The sequence below is a fragment of the Miniopterus schreibersii genome, assembly GCF_964146895.1.
Source record: "Miniopterus schreibersii genome assembly, chromosome: 12".
Taxonomy (NCBI): Eukaryota; Metazoa; Chordata; class Mammalia; order Chiroptera; family Miniopteridae; genus Miniopterus; species Miniopterus schreibersii.
Genome location: NC_138112.1, coordinates 31,331,091 through 31,356,234, shown reverse-complemented (window position 1 = coordinate 31,356,234; position 25,144 = coordinate 31,331,091). Strand labels below are relative to the sequence as shown.

The 25,144-nt window shown below is 40.0% G+C and overlaps 1 protein-coding gene across 1 annotated transcript in view; it reads right to left on the bottom strand.

The window, feature by feature from the left end:
- The window catches only part of TENM4 (teneurin transmembrane protein 4), a 2,309,694-nt gene that overhangs the window by 893,124 nt on the left and 1,391,426 nt on the right, over window positions 1-25,144 (bottom strand). Inside the window, exon 7 of the mRNA XM_081155445.1 lies at window positions 4,155-4,217. The gene's annotated coding sequence lies outside the window, so the exon portion shown is untranslated. The remainder of the gene's footprint in view (window positions 1-4,154; window positions 4,218-25,144) is intronic.

Sequence of the window (25,144 nt, the reverse complement as noted above, 5' to 3'; positions counted from 1 at the left end):
TCCTAGTGAATTTTACCTTCCCTGTGGGTTGGGATCCCCAGTGATTCCAAGGTGATCCTGGTTCCCCAAAATGTTATGTTCTACTTTAAAAATCTCTCCTCAGGGTAGAGAAAAGCCTTTGCATAGTTGTGTTGTGGTGAGCCTGACATCTCTCAGAATAACACTGTCAAGCACTAAGGGAAACCTCGAAGGAAAGAAACAAGGAAAACAGGGCCATAGGAGCCACTGTGACAGTCGTAAAACACAGACCTCTGACTGCAAGAGCCAAGCACGGGCCCTGTGGGGCCGCTGCACACCCAGGCCTCCTGCCTTCTCAGCTGCAGGTCTGCCTCTGCTGCACCACCCCTTCATTTCTGGCCACCCAGGCCTCTCTGTAAGAGTCCCTGTCACCTTCTTAGTTGAGGCCTCCAAAACCCCTTCTTTAGTTCCCTTGGATATCTTACACCCGGTTTCCTTTTCTCTGTTTGTCGTGAGGAAAATGACCCTTCCACAGTCCTCAGGCACCTGTGTTGATGGATTTTACAGGCATCTGGAAGCATCTCATGATTGGAGATGCTTATGACCCATTCACAGGACTGATCAGTCAAACCCGGAGGCTTCTGAGAGGTAACCAGGGCCCTCCTGATAGCTACATGGGGACAACAGGAATACACACTTTGTTCTGGGCTGGATGCATGTTCCCCCTAGTTATAGACTCACCTTAAACACATTCTCCAAACCCAAACCATTATTTTACAGTCTGTAATAAAAATTTTCCCACACACAGTAACCATGAGTTTGTTTTCTTGCAGAGAGGAAGATAAACACAGGGACAGAGGCATTCACAGAAAACTCTACAGGTGATACAGGTGAGAGGGAGAAAGACGCACGGATGGGGGCGTGAGGGTGAAAAAGAAAAATGAGGAAGACCCTGCAGGGAGGAGTCTCTGGTGCTGCAGTGGTCTCCTGGCGCAGGGCTTTACAGGGGACAGGCTTGTCCTTTGAAATGTTAATTGCTCTATTGCCTTAATTCCAAGAGGAACACTTTTTTTCCCTATTTTAATGATTCCGAAATCTGAAATCTGTATTACAAGGGATGACAGAGAACTTTCTAGCTCCTAGAAAGAGGAATAGCCTGTGACCCGTTGTTACTGCCGGTACCTGTGGGACTTGGCAGCGGGCAGAGGGCGGAGCTGCCCGCCGACACCTGAGACTGGTAGCACCACACTTTCAAGCCTGCGTTGCATTTAGATATACACTAACTGCTCAGAATGTCCCCAGAAAGGCTGTGCTGTGATGTCACACTCCAGCAGAAAGCTACAACACGAGGAGTATAATCTGCATATTCCAGGCAGTGCAATTAAAGGCACTGAAAATGAGCCAGTGCCTTCAAGTGGTTCACAGACTTTTCAAATCTTCATAGAGGTGACTGCTGACGGGTCAGGCTTCAAGAACACTTAGGTGCCTATGGTCCGTCAGAAGCTAAGGCTGATTTTTTTTTATTGTTAATGCTCACCCAAGGATATTTTTCCATTTAAAAAAAAATATATATATCTTTATTGGTTTCAGAGAGAGGAAGGGAGACAGAAACATCAATGAGGAGAGAGTCATTGAGCGGCTGCCTCCAGCCTGCCCCCCACGGGGCATCGAGCCCGCACCCCGGGCCTGTGCCCTGACCGGGAATCGAACCCCCATGGCCTGGACCCTAGGTCGACACTCAGCCGCTGAGCCACGCCTGCCGGGCGCGTTGTCTGATTGACTCTGTCTTAAAATTAAGGGAAAATGATACTTGACAGCTGCACACTGCTTTCATCCTGAACTTAGAGGCTCTGCTATCAAACGCTTTCCCCGGGTTGCCTGCCCTGGTGTGAATCACGAAAGACTCCAGAGTAACAGTCAGAACCTTCTAATTTCCAGAAGTGGGAGAAACCTGACCAAGAACAGGTTTAGCTGTGAGGTGAAAGGCTTATATTTCTGATACTAGTATACATTTTAAAAACAGATATTAGTGGTTCAAGAATTCTGAACTAAGAAAAATATTATAATGAGTATGTGATTGGAAGACCAGTGCAGAATAATATATACATCATAATTTAATTTTGATATCACTCATGTCACATCAATACAGAAATGTAAAACATTAGCTCAAGGTGAATTATTAAGTAGCTACCAGCATATTTAAAATGAAAGAAAAGTGCCCAGTAAGAAAAGATTTGTCTTTATCTTAAGTTAATAAACTTTTACCTCAAAGTGAAACAAAGCATTCATTGACTATGCGTCTTAGATTATTTCTTCTAGATTTTAAGAGTCTCACAGGGGAAAGTTAGAATCCCCCAGACCGTTCAAAAACCAGAGGAAAAAGGCCAAGACATGTCATCTAAAAAGGTAATGATTTTTGTGGTACTAACACTATTATCTTTTTATTGTTTTACAGAATATTTACAGAAATGTTTTTGTTGAGATAATGGACAAGTCTTCTACCAAACTTGCCATAAAGAGAAAAACTGACTTCAAACCTGAGGAACATACTGTTTCCCTGTTACATAAATAATGGTACTGAAACATTTGATGCTCTGTCCTATATTGCAAGCAGCCAGACTGGACCCACCGGTATCACAGAGATGTAAATACTTTCCTACGGGTGTGGTGAGGGGCACAACAGAAATATTCCTTGCAACTTATTTAAGATAGCATTTTAGGATTTTAAGATGTGAGCAATATATTTTTCCAATGTAATTGAAATTCTGCTTTTGTTTTCTTATGATGTTAAAAAATGAAAAGGTTTGAGTATACCAATGTTTTCAGCAATGTGCTGACAATTCAAAAGTGATTACTTTGTACTTGGATGGAAAAATAGAAATGGAATTGGCTTAGAGCCAAAAGTAAAAATAGTAATGCATTTGTAATATGGTGATGGGATGTGAGAAGGGACAGAGGATTGTAGGAACAGGTTGGTAGAAGGAATATATTGACTGTATTTTATGTTCCAAAAATTAGAGCACAGAATCTAAGACTCCAAATATATCAGTGGGAACAAGGATGGAAAATTATGGCTGCCCCAGAAAATCCAAAAATTGTTGCCCCAGGAGTGCGTAAAGAGGTAGTGAAACATTGACAAAGGCATTAATACAGGGAAAAGAAAGCTACAAACAGAAACCAATTACTGTAAAGTGAATTCTATTTTTCAAACCAGTTTCTGTGTTTCCCAAATTATTGGTAGTAGCACAGACAAAATGTGTGGGTATGAAAAAAAAGGTGTTAACTGCCTTCCGAGTACATTTATCATTTTTAATCTACATTTATGCACCAAGAAATATATTTTTTTTTTGCTAAAAGCAAGGAACAACTTAGTCTCCAGAATGAACTCTTTTCTTTACAGAAACAAACAACAAGCTTCTCATCACACACCTCTAGCTATTGTACCTCCCAATAAACAAAACTCCAACTCAACCTCCCTGAAAGACAGGACAAAACAAAACAAAAAGCGCAGAACAATAGCTTAGTCCGTCATTCGAGAACAACAAAACAGGCTCTGAAGAAGAGCCCGGAATAGATACCATGTCTGGAAATATATTCCATTTCCCATGCGAATGCAGCTCACGGGAGGGTCAGAAATCTTTTCAGAATGTTTGGAAATATCTCGATTTAATGTCTACCCTTTGATATTTTTCCACTTTGGGGCAAACTCTATATCTTGTCACCAACATTTCAACAACATAGCAAACCAAAGCAGTTACGATGCAAAGTTTCATTATGGAACAGAAGGCGCACACCTAGTGTGAATAAACGATCGCTTTTATGAAGACGAAAAAGGGGTGATGATTAACTTTTCAGAGATATTTTTCACTTCGTAACGGAATTCCTTTGAACATAAAAATTCTCTAGAGGGTTTACATTTTATGCATGCTTCACAAACATTTGGTTTCCACACAACTCCTCAGCAATGCAGAGGCGGCCTGCAGGGAGTGTCCCTCTAGCGGGGCACAGCGCGCCCATAGACCCAGGGGCATCCCAGCTACGAGCAGAGCAGGACTCTGAAGACTGGGAGGGGAGGTTTAAGAGGCATTAATAGGAAATAACCCAAGAATAAAGAGTACTTATCAAGTCAAGCTTTTGCCATAACTGAGCTCATGACCAAAGGTGACAAATGGGAAACAAAGAACCATAGTACTCACCAACATGACCAGTTATTTGGGCAGAGGGATGTGTGACAAATCCAAGCTCTATCAATGACTGACCTGTAGAGACAAAAAGGAAGAGTGCTATCACTTTGGTGGGCAGGGAGACATTTGTGAGCAAGGAATATAGTTGACTGCATCCTGACATAAGCATATGGCCAGGCAGCCTTGGGTGCGGGGTGGGCAGGGGAGTGTATATTAGAGCTGCCCGCTTCTCTTTCAGTCACAACCCCATGTGTCTATTGTACATCTGTCCCTTCGGCCTGCACGATGAAGCCAGGTCCCGCCCTCAGCAAGAAGTAAGTAGCAAGGATTTGATGAAAACCCTCTAATGTGCCATTCAATGACTTTTTGCTGGTTTTTCCAAAATGCAGATATCAAGTTACTTCTCTGCCTAGATCACTTTTCACTTTGAAGGTCAGGAAAAAACTCCTTATCAGGGTTTACAGGGCTCTTCAGGACCTGATCCCAGCCTCTCTGCTTTCACAACTTGCAGTCTCCTTCCCAGCCTTACTAACTCGTTTGCATCTATAGAAAGTCACACCCTCACTATCACCCATAGGTCTCTGAGTATGAAGGCTCCCTCAGCCTTGAAAACTATGTCTCCCGGGTTCTAATAAAACCTCTTGCCAGCCTGTGCCCATTCATGCTATTCATTCATTTATCATCAGAAAGCTTCTCCTGACACCCATGGCTTATTCAGGTGCATGCCCACTTTGTTCCTATAGCACCTTATTTCTAAGTCTACCTTAGCATTTAGCAGCTCCAATTTGCCAAAGGATCTGGTCTTTATTGTTTTGTATTGTTATAGATCTTATTTATTGATGTAATGTCAGTACCTAGTAGAATTCCTGCCATATAAGTGCTCAGTAAGTGTCTGATCATGACTATATAGACTGAGTCAATTAGCATACGGCAGAACAAGTGACTAATTTAATCACTATCAAGCACTTATATATCAGGCACTGAACTATATTTATTACAAATCTTTGCTCCCTGTTTTTCTTGCTTAGATTCTGTCTTCCTATGGTGCCAATGGAAAAGATTCTATCACCTCCATAATGATCTCAAATGAGTAGACTTGTTTTGATTCTCTAATTCTTTTCTCAAGGCTATTTATAATCCATCCTAGCTTGGGTTCCTGGTGCCTAATTATCCAAAATTGGAATTTGCCTGAGGAGACCTGTCCTTTGTGAACTTTCCTGAAGTTGACTCAATTCACGTGACCATAGGAGTTTGCCAGAATGCTTCTTAGTTTTGAATGAATCTTTCAGTTCTTCATTTATGGTAAGAACTTTGAAGCTATAAAAGTTCAATGGGCTTTTTGGTTTAGTTAAGCCATTTGGTTTAGTTTAAGAGGTTGGCAAACTACAGTCCCTGGGCTAAATCCAGCCCATGTCCTGTTTCGATAACTAAAATTTCATTGAAGCCATACCCACTTGTTTACATATTGTCTCCAGCTGCTTTTTGCTAAAATAGCATAGTTGAGTGGTTGCAATGAGACCAGCAAAACCTAGCATGTATCACCAGCAAAACCTAGAATGTTGACTTATCAGGACCTTAACATTAATTTTGTCAACTCCAGATCTGGATCATCATTCCACCTACAATATTCCATCAGTCTTTTCACTAAAGAGAAGTTTTTAAACTCTTGAAGAAACTCATTTAATTATTTATTAAAAGATCAAACACAGAACTACCTTTATTCTGTTAAATTAAATCTGTATGTTACACATGCATAGAATAAAAAAGGAGAATCTAAGATGTTAACTTTCTTTGGTCACTTGTATATTTGAATAATAGACTTTTTTCTACTTTTTTACTTTTCTAGATTTTTAATATTTTTATTTAGTGAAAGAACATTGCTTCTATAAATGGAAATTTTTAATGATAGAAACACTTTTACCCATTTGTCCTAGAGCAGTCTACTCATTTGAGATCATTGTGGAGGTAATAGAATCCTTTCCATGAACTTCTCTGTAAGGGGAGACTGTAAACTCAGTATAGTGATGAACAGAAACTGTGGTAGCCCAAATATCAGGGGGAGCAGATAGCTTCTGAGTTGTGTTGGTGGCTTCGGTGGTTCAAATAAAAAGATAATGAGGTTAAACAGGCCATTGAGAGTTACCCTATAAGAAAAGAGTCATAAGACCTGGAATCAAACCTTGACCTGGTTCATAGGACGACACTCAACCACTGAGCCCCACCAGCTGGTCTGGTCTCACAATTTAAGAAAAGTCACTTGCCTGAGAAAAAATAGTAATTTAACAGGAGAACATATGCATAGGACTTCAAATTAAATAAGGTTTTTATTACTTCCCTCTTTTACTATTATCTATGAACTATTATCTATGTTCCTTTAATGGGGCATATAGTGTCCAGAAGAGTAAAGTGTATAACTTACAAATAGGTACAATGATTAAAAAACAATAAAAATTAAAACAAATCAAGAAGCTCTACAAAATAACAAAATATCCACCCACGTAGATATATTTTGAAAATATTTCCATTTCAATCATCTAGATTGCTATAAGAAATAATCAGAAGGGTGTGAAGTTTTAGAAAAGATTTCTACTAGAGGATAGTCTTTAATAATTTAAACTCATGGAATTGCCTACCTTTTCCAATCTTGCCTATATAAGAAAGTCTCCTCCACTGCAAACAAATATTTGTTTTAATATGCATAGCTTGTTGGATTATGTAAAGAATTTGCCTCAAAAGCCTTAAAAATACATGTCCAAACACTAGTGCCACTTTCAAAATCCTAGACACTGAAAATGCTTATTCAGCGCTCATTTAGAGCAAGACAAGTGCAACAGGCCCATCTGAAAGAAAATATCCTCCAGTGCTCTGAGATGTTAACTGGGAAAATACTTTCTTTCATGTTTTCTCCTTCATTTCTGACTCTCCTTTTCATAACAGTGAGCAGGTATAATGAATAATACTTTTCTCTTGAGGTTTATGCATCATTTAATTAGTAGGTTTCCTGTTGCCACTGAGTTCCAGGCACCTTGTTGGGCATTAAGAACACAGCTATGAACAGATGGATGTGGTCCCTGCCCTCATGGTTCTCTGCCAAGTTCCCTTGATATTTGTTGCAAACTATGATCTTCAAGGCTCTGATTCTGGTTTCACCGTCCTCATTGTCAGCAGATTGCAGAAAATATGGATAATTTAATGAGGAGAAAGTAGCAGACTTATGTTAGAGGCTGATCTGTTTATAATCCTCTCTCATTAATAATCTTCTTCCATAGAGTAGACCCCTGGCAAGCAGACTGTATTGAATGAGAACAAGACCTTCCTGGCCACAGCTGCTGGGACCAAGTGTTGCCATCTTGCTACTCAGTTCCCCCCCTCCCCCCTCCAGAAATGTGGAAATTAGACGGAGAGAATTAGCTCTTTTAGGTGGCTGGACTGTAATATGTACATTTGAAAACTGGAAATGCCCATGTCTTTTTCCATGCAAGAGACCAAAGAAAGCCAGACCTCAGAAAGAGAGGAATAAAGGAGCCATTTAGAGAGAGGCAGAGGTGAGAGATGGGGAGAGTCCAGGAAGCATTCTGAGCTTCACTTGCATCCCCCAACCTTGTTTTTCATGAGACAATTCTTTACTCTTATACTAAATCCCACAGTTTTGCTCAAGCTACTTCAGGCTGGTTTCTGTCATTTAAAATCAGCGGCCTAACTGATATGCTGGGGATGGAAAGGTGAGGAAGGAGGGGAGGGGCGCCACCTCAGCCAGCCCACGGTGAGAGTAACCAGAGTTACTGCGGGAAGCGCCGCCGGGCAGCAGTTAAAACATGAAGGGAGGCTGGGGTTATAAGCCCAAACTTGATGTAAGTTAAAAGGAAACATGAAAATTAGAGATAATCAAATCTCAGGGCTGCCAGAATTTGAGAGTTGACACAAAAAGCCTTCTTAATCAGAGAGAAAGAGAAAGATCCTTGGAGATGTAAATTACAGAAAAAAAGAGAGGTGAATTTTAGGAATAACCATTTAAGATACAGAGCTGCAGTTAAAGTGATGAGACTGATTTTTTTTTTTTTTTTTTTAACAGAAAGGTTAGAATTTAAACATAAAAATCACCACTGACTGATTAAAATGGTCACCTAAAAAGGTGGGATTCTTTTTCCCATAAATCTGTGTAAACCAATTCTACAAATTGTAGAATTTGTTGTTGTTCAAATCACTTGGTAGAGAATTAAGTGTCTAAGCCAGACCCCGGCTGGCTTCACAGGTTCCAGCCGTGTCACATCAGGAAAGTCATTGAATCTCTACAGGCTTTAAGTTCTTTCATCTGCAAAATCGGGTGGTGTATATGTGACTGAGGGTTTCAGTGAGATTAAATGAGATACTGTAAGTAGCGCAAGCCCTGGTACAAAATCTGTCACTTCATATATTTTGGTTTTCTTTCTTTTTGTCTTTTGACGATACACTTATGTTTTCAGTCAAGGCAAAAGACATTTTGAAGAAAAACTAGTAAATTTGGACAAGGGGAGAAATAGTGTTTAAAGCAAGGTGAGACTGTCTAACCAATATTTATTTAGCATCTACTGTTTGCTGGATCCAGTGCCAAAGTATCAGCAATGAGGCATTAACTTCTCTCATATTAACTTTACTGAGCATAAACTTTGACTTTGCTAATCTCAAGTGACATTGCAAATGAAAACGGAATGTTCAGTAGAACACAACTATTTCACAAAAGCTGAGGCTGATGAATTCTTATTCCGATGCTGCATGTCCTGAAATGGCCAAGCAAATTAACAAACAAACCAATCTTCACCTAGAACGCAGCGTTGTGACTGTCTGGCTACTTGTCTGAAGGCCCAGATGGAATGTAAGCTTTATAAGGGAAGCTTACATTCTGTTTCCGCCTGATTCAATTCCCAATTCTGAGTTTACTCCCTGATGCACAAGAGGTACTGTAGGAAGGAAGGAAAAATAACAGAAGGAGGGAATAAAGGAGGAAAGGAAGAGAGAAAGAAAAAAAGGGGTCTGTATCTAATAATCTTTAGGGTATTTTTTTTTTTTATGAATACTCTAAGATTCTGTAGGTCTATTTCTAGAAAATGTATAGTGGCAGAGGATGGCGTAGACTTCTGCCCTGACACACCCGCTGGGACAATGACACAGAGAGCCTAGTGCTTTTTATAAATCATCAGGCAGGAGGCTAAATACTTTCCCCAGAAAGCTAAATTCACATAGAGGCCCCAGTTGTGAGCTGAAGTATAAAGGACACAGAATCAACTGCAGGGGGCCAGCTCCACTGCTTGAAGTGTATAGATACAACCCCTGGGTGGAAACACGGTCCTAGGAGGAAAAAGTCCATGGGCAGCACAGTGCTCAGGACGAAGGCATCGTCCATCCACCCATACACCTACCCCCAAGCCTGGGTGGGCACACTTGCTTCTTGGGCTGATGTGGTCTTGGGGTGGATAGGAGAGAGAGAGATCTAAGATGCCACTTTGCTACTAAGTCCCTGGAAGATCGTCTGATTCACTTATTTATATACATTCAGTTACTTGATCATCTAAGGTTTACTGATTGGGGAGGCCTGGTTATATGAGAATATATGGGAGAAACCACCGACGTAGTTCAGAATTTAGGGAGATGACATTAATGTTAGGAGGTAACATTTCAGAAGAGAGAATGGATGAATGGAAGTTGGTTGGCTGAAGAGCAGGATGAAGGAACTTCCCCATACACAAATATCTGGCAATGAGAGGAAACCTGGTCTATCTGAGAGAGCTACAAGGAACTCAGCATGGCTGTGGCATGGGCAAAGAGAGGGAAGGCAGGAGGTGAGGCTGGAGAGGGAAGGCAGGAGGTGAGGCTGGAGAGGGAAGGCAGGAGGTGAGGCTGGTGTCTTGAAGGGGCCAGGTCTTGAAGTGCCTTGTAAACCATGCTAATGGGCGTGTGCTTTCTCCATAGGGCAGTGGGGACTGTCGAGGAAAGGTGGGCGACTAGTTAGTGAGCTGCTGAAGCAGTTCAAGTGAGAGATGATGGTGGTCTAATGTAGAGTAATAGCTGTGGGAAGAGAGAAGTGGGCAGATTAAGAGATAATTAGGAGGTAAGAATTTAAAGTCTCTCTGTTTTATAGATGGTTCAGCTTATGGTTTCTCTGTGGTTTGGATCCCTCGTTACAGGTCTGTAGTGCTTAACAAAGGAGTCATAATCATTACATTGGTGTTAACAAATTGTCATCACTTTTGAATGTTGGTCAGGGTTTGGCCTTTAGCTATGGTGTGATATTAGCCAGATAGTGCATGTAGCCTGGAGGATATTTTTTATTTTTTAGCTTGTCAACACCCAAGGTCAGGGACTCCATCTGCTTCACTTCCATGAAACTATAAAACCACAGCACAACTAATGTAACACAATAGACCAAAGAGTGACCCCAATTTTCCCCTTGGTCTGAAAGCCCTGAGGTCAGCTCTTCTCAGGGCTCTCAGAGATCAAGCTATAACAGAGCAGAGGACCTCTGCACTTCGGCACCACTCCTGCCACATGCAAGCCACAGTTAAATGTGCAATATTAAGGAAACAAAATTGAGTTCAGAAAGTGGCTGCTGAGGCCATGGTTATTTGATCATGCCACTTGGAGTCTATGGTGGTAGATAGGCACAGTCTTTGATTCCAGTCTGTGTGATCTTGCAGCCTTAGGGTTAGGATTCCTGCAAGCTATGAATGTACACATTAATTATTTGTTGTGTCCATTGTTTATTTTCCCTTACTTCCCCAAAATACAAGCTTTGGGTGGGGATATTTTTTGTTTGTTTGATTACTGTATTACCAATGTTTAGAAAAGTACCTGGAAAAGAGTAGGTATTCAGTTAATACTTGTTGAAGAGCTAAATTAACTGAAATGAGCTTGAGGTGCATTTTTTCAGATCAAGCTTAAGGTTTATTCACATTTCAAATGGGACTCATCATATATGTCTTATACACCTTTCAGGGCTCTTTTGAAGCTTAAATGAAAAGAGTGAAAGACCCCTACTTAGGTGTTCAATTGCCATCTTTGTATTTCATCTAGTTTACAGTGTTTTTCTGCCTAGCGGGCCATCCATCCATCCATCCATCCATCCATCCATCCATCCACCCATCCACTATCACTTTAATTTAGCACTTACGCATCTCTATAGAGCATCTAGCACTGTTCCATATCAAGGACTGTGCTAGACACTATACCCACTATCTCTAAGGTTTACATCAATAATGCAGTGTGATCTATACCTTCATTTTGCAAATGGGGATGCTGAGGCTCAGCAGGTCCACACAGATGAAAAGTAGCAGACAGGGATTCCCATTCCAGGTCTGTCTAATTGGCTTTTGACTCCTGGCTCTTCCATTTTCTCTCTAGAGTTTTCTAATCTCTGAAACAGACACTAAAATGCCTACTTCACAGCAACTTATGCACGTGCCTGACATATACACAGGAAATTACATAAAGCACTTATATTTCACCTCACCATTGCTGCTATTACAGGTATGTCCACAGGGCTCCCCAAATGATGATCCTTATGGCAAATCACACTCAGTGCCTATTTTTTGATTACCCTCCTGTCATTCATTATTTATGGCCATTTCAGCAGGGAAACCACAAATGACGTTGCCTACTCCTGCTGATTGCTAGTGTGTGATGGCATCCAGGTGCCCTGGCTCTGAGTTCCCGAGAGCCTTCCCTACCCTGCTCAGCCTCCTCTCCTGAGGAAAGAAACTCTCACTCCGGCATCCAGGCATAGGCCCTCTCTGGGGAAGCTCCAGATGTTTCTTTATGGTCTCTCATCAGCCCCTTCCTGCTTAATTCCCTGAAAATGCCTTCTCTTAAAGAGTCTTTTCAGTAAACAAAATTAAATTTGATAGGAATAGTAGAAGTATTGCCCTATGTATAATTTTATGCGAAGCCTAGAAAACAATATTAAATACTAAAAAGACTACACTTCCTTGTTAAATGAGGCATTTTCGGTTAGTTTCTTACAATACTGGGTGTCAGGGCCTTGTCTAGTTGTGTAGAGAGAATTTTTGATACAGCGGGAAGACAAACACAGGCCCCAACACAACTCTAGCTCCATTTTAAAAATTAGCCTGCTGCCTGAGTGTGCCTTGGCCACACAGCAATGTCAGCTTGATGACTTCCTTTCTTTTTGTATGTGTGTCATCATTGCCAGAAGGAGGAGAATGGGTTATAAGCATACAGTGGCTAGTTCCACACTCAGATCACAGGGGAGTAGTAGACTGAGAAGTAACAGTTACTGAAGGGTTGCAATAAGTCAGGCAAAGGATTAGGTGCTTTATGTGTATTACGTCTTATTAATGTTTTACAACTCTGTAAGGCACATATTCTCATTTTTCAGATGTATAGCTCAAGGCTCAGAGACATAATATGTCCACATCACACAGGATTGAAGTTGGAAATTGATCCCCAGTTTCTCTAACTTGAAAGTGACTACTCTTTCCACACCACCCCATGCTTAGCACTGCCTGTTGACTTCTCCGCTTTGTTTTACTTGTGTGTATGGCTTTTAGCCTCCTTTGAAAGTGAAAGTAATGTCTTCTGTCTTTTTCCCTCTTTATTTTTTATTTTGTCCTTTAGTGCCTAGTGCAACATGAATGCTTAATGATTTTTTTCTTACAAACAAACAAAAACACAAACACACAAAATAAACATACGTAGTGCTACCGGTTAAGATGGTGACATAAATAAACACAATATTTGCACCCTCCCACAACCACATCAAAATTACAACTAAACTACAGAACAACCATAATTCACAACCACCTGAATGTAGCTGAACAGAAGTCCTAGAACTAAGGATATAAAGAAGAAGCCACATGGAGGCTGGTAGGAGGGGTAAAGACATAGAAGGGGCTGGTCTCACACTCACATGCAGGGTTAAAAATTGGGAGGAATATCTCGGCTTTGGAGGTTGGCTCTGAGGGGCCAGGAATCCCACCCCCATGCAGAACCCCCAGCCCAAACTTCCAGTGCCGGGAAGAGAAGTCCCCATAACTGGCTATAAAAACCAGCAGAGAATGTGGCTGAGTGAGATGAAGGGCTCCTGGAGTTCCTGGCATTCCCTGAAAGGGCTTGTGCATAGACTTTACTTGGACTCACTCACTCTGAATACCAGCACTGGGGCAGCAGCTTGAAAGGTACCAGGAAGTACAGGGAGGGACTGAATTGTCTGGCTTCAGGGTGAGAGCTGGAGGGGCAGCTATCTCCCAGAGATAAGTGCTGGAAGAGGCCATTGCTTCACAGAGCTGACAGAAAGGCACCTTACCTGAGTCTCCATCAACCTGGCTATCACTGTTTGCCTTGCCCTGGTGATTCCCTGAAACCCTGCTCCATCCAACTTGCAGGTCCACCCAAACCATTTTCAGTGACTTTTCCATACAAATGCCCTGTCTTGGCTCATGCTTTAGACTTTCCTAAAATCTCTCAAACAAGCAGCATCTGGCCTCAGCATGTCCTATACCTCTTGCTAAGTGGTCCCAGCCTCAGCACTACCAGCAGCCAGCCTTGGTTCACAGCTTGGCCTCACCCAGGCACTTCCAAGCTCAGCTCAAGTAGCAGCTATTGCGGATCACATTGTAGCTCATGCTGGATGTCGCTGGGCAGAACACAAGCGGGAACTGACCATGGCCTGCACCTCCTGGGAGTCCCCAGAGCCAGTGCACCCGATGGACAGCTTCAGACCACATCAAAGCACCATCACCCAACCACCTTCACAAGCAACACAGTCAAGAGGCAAACTTGCAGGTATCAGAACCCAGCTAAAGTAAGTCCTGCTCTTTGGGGTCAACCCCTATACAGCTAATCCTCCACAGAAGTTGCATCCAGTCCTTGCAGCTGATCAGCTTGAGGGTCAACCCCTCCCATTGATGTGTTAATAGTAATTAAGGCTCAACTACAATAGGAGAGTGTACACAGCTCACACTGGGTGAAATAAGAGGCCGTGCCACTGGACCCTACAGGACACCTATTACATAAGGACACTCTACCAAGCCTGGGAGACGTAGTAGCTGTACCTAATACATAGAAACAAACACAGAGAGGCTGCTAAAGTGAGGAGACAAAGAAACATGTCCCAAATTCCCAAATGAAAGAACAGAACAAAATTCCAGAAAAGGAACTAAATAGAATGGAGATAAGCAATCTACTAGATGCAGAGTTCAAAACACTGGTTATAAGGATGCTCAATGAATTTAGGGGGAGAGAGGAACTTAGTGAGAACTTCAACAAAGAGACAGGAAACATAAAAACAGAACTAGAGAACATAAATTAGAACCAGTCAGAAATGAAGAATACATTAACTGATATGAAGAAATTGTTACAGGGGATCAACAGTGGAGAAGATGAACCAGAGGATCAAATCAGAGATTAGGAAGGTGAGAAAGCAGAAAACATCCAATCAGAAGGAAACAAAGACAAAAGCATCAATAAAAATGAGGGTAGTATAAGAAGCTTCTGGGACAATTTCAAGCGTACCAACATTTGTGTCATGGGGCTGACAGAAGGAGAAGAGAAAGCAAGGAATTGAAAACCTACGTATGAAAATAATGATGGAAAACCTCCCTAGTCAGGTGAAGAAAATAGACATACAAGTCCAGGAAGTGCAGACAGTCCCAAACAAGATTACTCTACACAGCAAAGCTATCATTTAGAATCAAAGGGCATATAAAGAGCTTTCCCTACAAGAAAAAGCTAAAAGAGCTCATCACCAGCAAAACACGATTACATACAATGTTAAAGGGTCTTCTTTAAGAAGAAGAAAAAAAAAGAAATAAAAAATATGAAATAATAAAATGGCAACAAATAAGTATCTATCAACAATTGAATCTAAAAAACAAAAAAATAAACAAGCAGAACAGAAACAGACTCATAGATACAGAGAAAATTTTGACAGTTGCCAGGTGGAAGGGTGTTGGGGGAATGGGTGAAAAAGGTGAAGGGATTAAGAAGTACAAATGGGCAGTTATAAAATAGTCATGGGGATGTAAAATACAGCACAGGAGATATAGTCAATAATATTGTAATAACTATGTATGGTGTCAGATAGGTATGAAGTTTATTGAGAGATCACTTAGTAAGTTTTGTAATTTCTGATCACTGGAGTATACACCTGAAACTAATATAATAATGTATGTCAACTGTAATTGAAAAATTAAAAAAAGACTTAAAGTAAAAAACAATATATGTAAACATGCTCTGTTTTGATTATTAACTATTAACTCTGTGTCCCAGACATGTGAATTGGACTTATTCATCTTTTATCTTTTGTGGACATCTGTGCTCAGAACTGTCTTCCAGATTTTGTACTTGAAAAATGGAACTTTAATTCTCGTAGTTATGAGAAGACAATAAAAATTCCCCAAACTAATAACACTGATTTTTTTCTTACTTGCTGTTTTTGAACTTCTATTATTTATATAAAAATGGCCAACTGCCTTTTTTATTGCTTCAAATTACCTCTGTTAAAATACTTCTGTACTGCCAAGTTTCAGCCTGAAGCCAATGTTCCCATCCAAGTCACAAAGAGGAAGAGGAATGTGTTTGGGTCCTTTCCCTTACTCTCCTTCTTAGAGTCTCAATCCAAACTTTCCTCTATGTTAAATCTATACTTCTGTTAACATTTAAAGACACTGAGATAAAAGTACTTCTTTCTGATTATTGCATCTGGAAAAAGTTTGACCCTGACTTTATTTATGGATTCCAGGAAAAACCAAAGAAAAAAAATAACAACAATCGAGACTGTGCTGTACTCATCAGAAACAAGAGGTCTGCTGACATGCATGGCCCTGGAAAGAGCAATGGCATAGGTCACAGTGCAATGCTTTAGTCACTCGCAGCTCTCTCCTCAAAACTGAATTAATCCTCAAGAAACAGAAATGTGGATTAAAGACAAAATTGCAATGTTAAGGAGATAAGCTATTATAATAATGAATGGGGTTTTTTGACAGCAGAAACACAATTCTTATGGTTTGTTCTTTTTTTCCATGCCAGGAGGGTACATGTGTGGGGTGTACCAATTTCTTGGAGAGTGCTAGTCCTTCCAACTTTGGAAGGTAACAGGGAAAGTATGGTGGGGTTCAAAGAAGGAAAACGGAGTACCTAGTCCTGCTTCTAGGTTGTATATTGAAAAAGCATTAGCGTGAATGAGTGTGAGTGTGTGTGTGCGTAGAGAAGCATTTTTTGGGAAGATTTTTTACAAAAGTACCCAAAAGGCTAAATCTTCAGGATAGAAGGTAGCCAATGGGCCTTATGAAATGATTGACATCCAAGTTTTCATGTTTTCTTTTGGGCTCATGAGGCTCACTCCAGAGAAAGGATGTGGGAGGAGACAAGCAGAGAAGGGTTTCTTCTCTCTAACCTCCATGGAACACTCCAATGTCTTGTGAGGAACATGAAGTAGGGATTCTCTCTACTTTATAGATATGCAACCTGATAAGCAAGAGACTAAGAGAGTCCCCTATTTACTTCTTCAGAGTTTGGGCCAGACAGTTCCTGATTTTGACTACCATGCCCTTTTTGGGGTAAAGTACCTAAAAATTTCAACTCTTAGCAAACCAAAGGTCAAATCAATTATATCAGGAGTCTTTTTTTTTTTTTTTTTTTACCCTTAATTGACAAGGGATCATTAACAAATATAATTGTATTTCTTTAAAGTGTAAAATGTGATGATTTAATATAATACACATTGTAGAATGATTAGTAAGATCAAGATAATTAACAGTTCTGTCACCTCCCATAGTGGGCTCTATTGAAGGGTCAATCCAAGTAGGAGGTAACTGGGAATAAACTGGAGTCTCCAGAATAGAACACAAGGGTTTGGAGGGGAGCATAAGACACCACAGAAAGAATCTATGTGGCCCTAGGAGTAGGACCACAGGGATTTTTGGTAGTTGGTATGAGGCCTTGTGCCAAGAAGGGAAGATATTGGGTAGCAGAGTAAAACATAGATGGGACATAAAATAGGTTTCTTAACATCTCTAAAATGTTCTTTTCGTTTCCTTTTTTACTTATTTCCTTTTCTATGCCACTAGAAAAGTCAACCCACCCACCTTGTAGGATAGGCCTTAAAGAGGGAATGAGTTGGAAAGAGATCTGTGAACGACTGCTGTGAATTAGATCACATGTATTCTGATTGAGATATTCAAAGGTTCTTGGTCTCTTGCTCCTCAAACTCTACCACATTCTTGGCTCTGTGATTTAGGTTGGTGCTAGCCCTGTGTGTAGGTGATGAAAACAACAACTCGATTTTGTTCCTGTTTTCCCAATACAGTGTCCCCAGTGATCTGCAGTTTGGCTGTGACTCCCCCATTGCCATATTTGTTCCAGTCTATTTCTGTGTTGTTAACATTATTTGTCAATAAATCATTGCCTTTTCCTGTATTTGAGTGCCCAGAGGCCATTGTGTTTGGGTTTATCTTGAAAATCCAAATAATGTAAGTAGAAAGCATAAATAATAGATCAGCTTCTCATTCCTTGGGGGCCCTGGCAGGCCTGTTCAGAAATGTAGTTTCTGCTAGTTCCTGTCCAGTTCAATTTTAAGGTCTATGGGAACAATGATAAGACTGGAATAAGAAAACATTAACAAGGAAGATTCCCTCCCCTGTCCCCATCAACAGTCTGTTAGGTATCGTGTGTAGAAGGGTAAGTATGGGGATACATGTGATCAGAAATGGACAGAATTTGGAAAATGTCAGGATTCTGGCTTTTTCCCCTTTAGGTTTCAGGATCGGAGGAAGGAGAGGAGATGATAACCCTATACAATTGCCATTTATACTTTAAAATAATAAATAAAGTCTCCATTAAAAAGAGAACGCTTACCTGCTGCGAATTTAACAAATCTTAGCCTGAGGCCTATTTCTCTCCATTAATTTGCATTTATTTATTTATTTTTGGCCTCTCAGTACTCTTTCATGCAAAGGCAAGGCAATCAATGGAGGCACTTACAATTTTTTCTTCCCCACTTAAAGTAAAAGCTAACGTGTGGGTTCTTATTCTCTAGATTTGCACAGAAAGCTTCCAGTTCCAGATTTTCTCACTCAGCTTTTCAGGATGATCTAGTAACTGTTCATTTGTTCAATTTTGTTTTATCTCTCCACCCACCATCCAAAAAATAACTTTTTAAAACCTACCACAAATAACCACTGGGCCCCCAGCCTCTCTCCCTCTCAAACTCTCTTTCCTATAATTAACAGGGTTCATTTCTTAAAATACATATTTTATACTCCCCAGCCGAAAAGCTTTCCCACTGCTCCCTATTGCCTCCATGAAAAGATAAAGTGCAAACTCTTCATCTAGCATTCAGGACTATTAAATTCAAATGTCTGGATTCTGGCCAAGGTGAACTAACTGGGGCCAGATATAACCATCTGTCTAAAATAACTAAAAAACCAAAAAACAACAAAAGAAACCTAGACAAAATGTATAAAACAATAGTTTTCAGACATTGGATGTGGAGAAGTTCAAAAGAATGATCCCAGATAGAGGGGAAACAAATAAGGTGTGCCCAAAATTGCTCCATTTGACTGGAGGAGTTTCCAGGAAACAGCAGGAGAAGGGAGCTAATATAGAGCATCACGGATACTTCGAGTTGAAATGATAGTTCACTAGGTATCAGAAAAACCAGAGCTGCTCAGAGAGCTCCAGGGATTTAGCAGTAGACTTAAGCCTCCTCTGGTCCTGCTTGTTAGGTAAATTTAAAAAGAATTAGATTGTTTCCAAGTTCTTTTTCTGCATGGCAGAATAAACTTTAAAAATATTTATAGGAATACAAATCATCTAGCACCCAACCAAATAATAAGAACAGATTAGATAGAAATGGATAGAAAACAAACAGGAAGTTACTAGATTTAAATCTAAGCATATCAATAATCACATTAAGTGATTAAATGCCAATTAAATGGCAGAGTTTACAATATTGGATAAAAAAGGAAGACCCAACTGTATACTGCTTACAAGAAACCAAGTTAATATTTAGAAACACAAATAAATTACAACTTAAAGAACAGAAAAAAAAAGCTGTGGTAATAATCAAAAGGATGCTGTACTAAAAACATAGTATATATTAATATCAGAAAAAGTAGATTACCAGAGAGATAATGAGACTTTTTATAACAATAAAAGGGCCATTTTAACAAAAGAACATAAGAATTCTAAATATTTATACATTTAAAAAATAGAGCTTCACAATACTTGAAGAAAAAAAATACTAATAGAACTGCCAGATGAAATAAACACATCTACAATTATAGTTGCTATTTCAACACTCTACTCTCACTAATTTGTAGAAAAGGTAGGAAGACAATCACTAAGGATCCAGTAGATCAACTATTAATCAACTTGACCTAATAGACAGTTGTAGACACACTACCTAACAATAGTAGAATATATATTTTTTCAAGTATATTTGCAACATTTTCTAGCATGGACTATACTCTAAACAATATTACAAGTATCAACAAATTTAAGAGGATTCAAGTAATAGCACATATATTCTATGGCCACAATTGAATTAAATTTGAAATCAGTAAAAATGAGTTCTGGAAAATCCCCAAATATTGGAAAACTAAATAATACATACCTTAATATCCCATGGGTCATAAAGAATGAATCAAACCAGACATTGAAAAGATTTTGAACTAAATAAAATCTAAACACAACATTAAAAATTCATGGGATACAGCTAAAGCAGTACTTATAGGAAAATTTATAGCAGTAAACACCAATATTAGAAAAAAGTCTCAAAACAATGACTTGTCTTTCCTCCATAGGATATAAAACTATTCATAATCTGATTCTACATACTTTTATAGTGATATCTTTCTCCACTAACTACCAATGAATACTAGTATTAGTACCAGTAGCAGTTGTAATAGCAATAGTAGTAACAGTTGCTGCTAATTTATTGAGTATTTACTATATGCCAGACATTTTTTCATACAATTCCTCATTTCATCATCTGATATAGGTGTTACATGTATCATCTCATTTATTTCTTACTACCATTCTATAAGGTAGTATTATTATTATCTCCAGTTTAATAAGGAGGATACTAAGTTTTAGGGAGATTACAGAACTTGTACAAGGTTATGTAATCACACTGCCATTCAAAAATTAGTGAACATCTATTATGTACAAGGTTCTCTTCCAAGTACACAGGTAGTGATTTTCAAATTTAGGAGTTGACGTTCAGATTTGCATGGCTTCAAAGGCTATTCCTTTAGCCATCTTGATTTTTTTGCCATTTGTATACTCCTTGATTCTCTATGGACTTTCCTTCCAACTCCAGGGGCTAAGTACGATGTTTGGAACATAGCAGGTATATAGGAACTGAGAAAGAAACATTTATAAACCATTGAATGATCGTTCTGCACCAGATCTTATGATGGTCTTTCATATATATCCCCTCCCCTTTTTAAAAATTGGCACCATGTGAGCCTAGTTTATTATCTGCATTCCAGCTTCCAAACATGTATTATTCTTTGCCCTTTTCTACATCTCCACTTGCCCCGCAGTTTAGAATGATATAATTTCTAGTCCAGACCACTGCTATAGTTTCCTAAGTAGTTTCTCAACTTTCATTCTTGCCTCCTCAAAATCTGTTTTCCAGAGAGTTAACAATAATAATCTTTGAAATAATGTTCAAAGTAATATACAGAAGACTAAGTACGTCCTGTGCTTAAAAATCATCATGTGCACTTAGATTGAAAAACTGACTCCATAGTGAAGCAAACATGATTTAATCCCTGTTCATCTTGTCAACCTCAACTCTTTCTACTTTGCTCCTGGTTACAGCCTGGCCACACACACTGAGCTTTTAGTTATCGGGATATACCAATCTCTTTTTCATCTGTAGTTTTCATTAATGCTGTTTCTTTTACCTGGAATACATTTTTCCTCTCTCCCTTGGAAATTCCTACCCACGTTCCCCACCTTATGTACTGTTTCCTGTGATCTCGTCTGACCCTCTTCCAGTATCACTTTGCTTCATTAATCCCTCTCATGGCTTCCTGTTCTCTTGTTTTGTTGCTCTTGTCGCAATTTAGAATCATACAGTATTTATTCATGGCACTAAGAATTAGCAGAGTTTTAGATCTTACACAAGTCAGTAGTCAGTTGTCTATCTTACTCTATTTTGCAGCAACGTTTTACCCCATAGTTGTCTATTTCCACTTTTGAAACAACTTCTGTTGGCTCCCATGACACCATACACATGTTTTTTCCCCTCCTCACAGACACTGCTTATTTTCCTTTCCTGGAGCCTGCCTCTCTTCCAGCATCCTCAGTGTTGGCAGGCCTTGGGCTCATTTCTATACAATGCTCTTTTCTCTATTTCGTCTTTCTCTCACATCTCTTCTTTATAGTCATGCACCGTGTACTACCTGCCTATGCAATATCTCTACCTGGATGTTAAACAGGCATCTCAAACAACCCGACTGAAGCAGATCCTTCATGTCCCAAACACATAAAACAGATCATCTCAAGCCTTGCCCACCTGGGTAAATTGCTCCACCACCCATTCAATTTCTCAGTCAAAAATAGCGATTGCTCCCTTTTTCTCAGACCTAATTATTAACCTGCAGGAAGTCCTGTTGACTCAAACTAAAAACAGAAACGAAACGTGATCTTTGTTCTCTGCTGCCACAATTTTAGTTTGAGCCACCACCCTGCCTCACCTGGACCCTGGCAGCCCCTCCCGTGGTCTGCCGTCCATTACAGCAGCCAGAGGGAACATTTAACAGCATAAAGTGAACCATACCATTTTCTTAAAATCCTCTAATATTGCAACCAGAATGAAATCCAAACTATGGTGGTCTATACCGTCCTGTGTGTCTGGACCTGCCTATATCTTTTATCTCCCTTCACTCTTCCTCTTCTTTACTGTGCTCCTGCAATAGTGGCTTTTCTGTTCCAAGAGCAGGCCAAGCTCTTTCCTATTCCAGAGACTTCGATATTACGTCTTCCACTTGGAGTGCTTTCCTCAACAATGTTTGTGAAGCTGACTCCTCATTATGAAGATTTCGAATATCATTTCAGACAAGCCTTTCTTTCCCTTGTCCAGTAAAACAGTTCCTCCACCACCATCCCTGATATTGTTTCCATCATAGCGCTTCTCAGAATCTAATATTATAGTATTTTCAATATATTTATTATCTCTGTCCACCAAAGTGGAAGTTTCTTACGTCAGGAAATCCAATGAAAAGAGCACAGACATTTGAATCATTTGGCTCTGTGTAAATTCCCAGCTGTGACACTTAGTGGTTCTATGAACTTGGCTAAGTTATCTAACTTCTTTAAACCTCAGCTTCCTTCTGTGAAATTAACATAATAATTGTATCTCTTTCATAGAGTTTTTTCAAAGACTGAAGAGATAACAAATGGAAAGTCTCCTATAGTGACTGCATATGGTAAGCACTCAAAACAGGGTAGCCCTTATTAATGTTACTATGGATCGGTTATATTGACCTTCATATTTACAGTAGAAGGCACGATCAGGTGTGCTGAGTGAATTTATCTTCCATATAATCTGAGTACACAAGAATTCCTGTTCTAGGGCAGACCATTACAAACAAAGTTTGCTAAACTACAAACTATGTTCCTAGCATGAGGCAGGCCCTGCTGTAATGCAGCATCCACACCATCCACTGCACACACAAAAACGGCCTGTTCAAGGCCTGCCACCCATGCCAGCTGCAGTGCTGCCAGTTTACACAGACTGTAATCAAGCATGGCTTGCACATCCCTGGGCACACACCATCTTCTCCAGAAATGTCCCGAAACAAACCATTCTTGGCTTTGGAAGTTTATGGACATGGAAACAACCATCACACTCTTATACTTCATTCCAGGGAAACGGGGCAAGGAGGACTTGCGTGAACAAACACACACAGAGGTTGGGCTGAAGGAGACAGAACACAGTCTGGTGGGGTGTTTTAATGATGACATCAAGGCTAAGTGCCAGGAAACTCCAGCTGTTTTTATGGTGAAAAGAGCAAGCATTTGGGGCAAGGAGGGGGAGAGAATGGGCCATGATGCTACTACTGATTTCTGGGGTCTGGATTCTATTTATCTTTGGGGCCTGCCAAAGTAGCAGTGAGAAAAAGAAACAAAATACAACAATTATCTCTCCAGGCATTTCAAGTCCTTTCGGAGTTTTACTTCCAAATGACTGACACTCTGAATTTCTGCACAGATGACTCAGATATATTAAGGATTAGGAGCAGGAAAGGAGGTAAAGTAACATAGTCTTAATTGAGGTCCTTGGTGATTAATTTTGCTTCAATCCACCCTCCACAAAGCCACTGGCAAAATACTTCTAAAATTCTAATCACACGAGTTCACTCTTGACTGAAGGCCTTCAATAGCAACCTGCTGCGTACAGGATAAATTCCAAGCTCCCTAACCGAGAATATACATCCCTTCATGTCTGGCCCACAAGCTTCTGTTGCCTTATGTTCTACATTGTAGTCTTATGAAAACATCTGGTCTTCTCAGAGTGAAGAATGCCCTTTCTTGAACCTCCACATCTTTACAGAAGTTCTCTTCTTTTTTAAGAATACCCTTCCTCACCTGAACTCCTTAGCCAACTCCTACTTATTTTTGAAAAGCCAGTGTTAAGCTTTATTTGATCTCTCCCACCTTCCCCACGCTTTGCTCCTCTGTGAGTTGACTACGTCTGTTCTTATTGCAGTATTTCCAACACATCTCCATCCTAATGTTGTAATGCTTTTAGTTATTGACATCGTCTCCCCCGTTGAACTAGACATTTGTTGAGAGTGTGGAAGAGAGTACTTTTCACAATTCTGCTCACGCCTATCTCCACAGGACACCCTCAACCTGGAACGGCACTGTGTATCCGGGTCTTGCATGGGGACTGACAGGGAAAGAGAGAAGGCCACTAACATTTGAGTTGGGTAATGAAGAGGGTATTATAGAAAGTAATAATTCCTGTGTGCCAGACATAATGGTGGGGACATGAAGCTGAAATAAAGAAAGTCCTTCCTCTTGAATTTTTACTTCTAACACATGGTCATATTTAATGAATTGTGAGAACTTTTTTTGTATGTTATCTTAACTGATTAAACAAAATCACCTTGGAAGCTAGTTCTAACTGTTATGCAATTTTAGAAATAAAGCTTTTTCAAGATGTCACTCCTTATAAAAGATCCAGAATTGGAACTGAGTTACAAGGTGAAGAATATTTTTAAATAATTAAATCTACTATTTATTAAGCATCTGCTATTTCCCAGAAACTAAGTTCTATGTATATTATCACTATTTTATACCAAACTATCATGATGATTGGGATTACCTCCACTTTGCACCTAAGGAACAAACCCGTGGCTCAGAGGGGCAAGGTAATTTTCCTAAGAACACACCACAGGTAAAAAACAGAATCAATATTGAAATCTGGATCCAACTGACACCCAAGCACCAATCTTTCTGTACCCATGCTTGTTGAAGATTTTATTTTTTATTTACCCAATTCCCTTGTAATATACAAGAGCTCATAGAAACCCCCACAGAAAGCCCCCAAGGAGAATAAAGGTTTAAGCAGTTTGCAGGACTGTAATAAGGGAGAGGGCAAAGGTCATCCTACTGAAGAGGTAAATAAAAAGGTTTCTGGAACCTATGCATGGAGAGAGGATCTGTTACTAAAGGCTATTTTAGGGAGCAAGAATGGGAGAATTTGTTCATCCACTCTCCTGTTTTCTGATTCTTGCACATCCATCAAGAAATTCATCCAACAGGCCCTGTGACAGCAGCTGGGATAATGCAGAAAACTTGGACACCTTCAGGGTAGGGGAATGATCAATATGGTGAAGACTCAAAACCATACTCTGAGGGGAATTTGAAAGAGTGTGGACATTTCAGGCAGGAGAATGAATAATTCAGCACATCTAAGAGAAAACTCTTCCAGTATCTGAAGGATATGCGTATGAAAGGAGCAAAACCAGGACAGAAACCTCAAAGAAAAT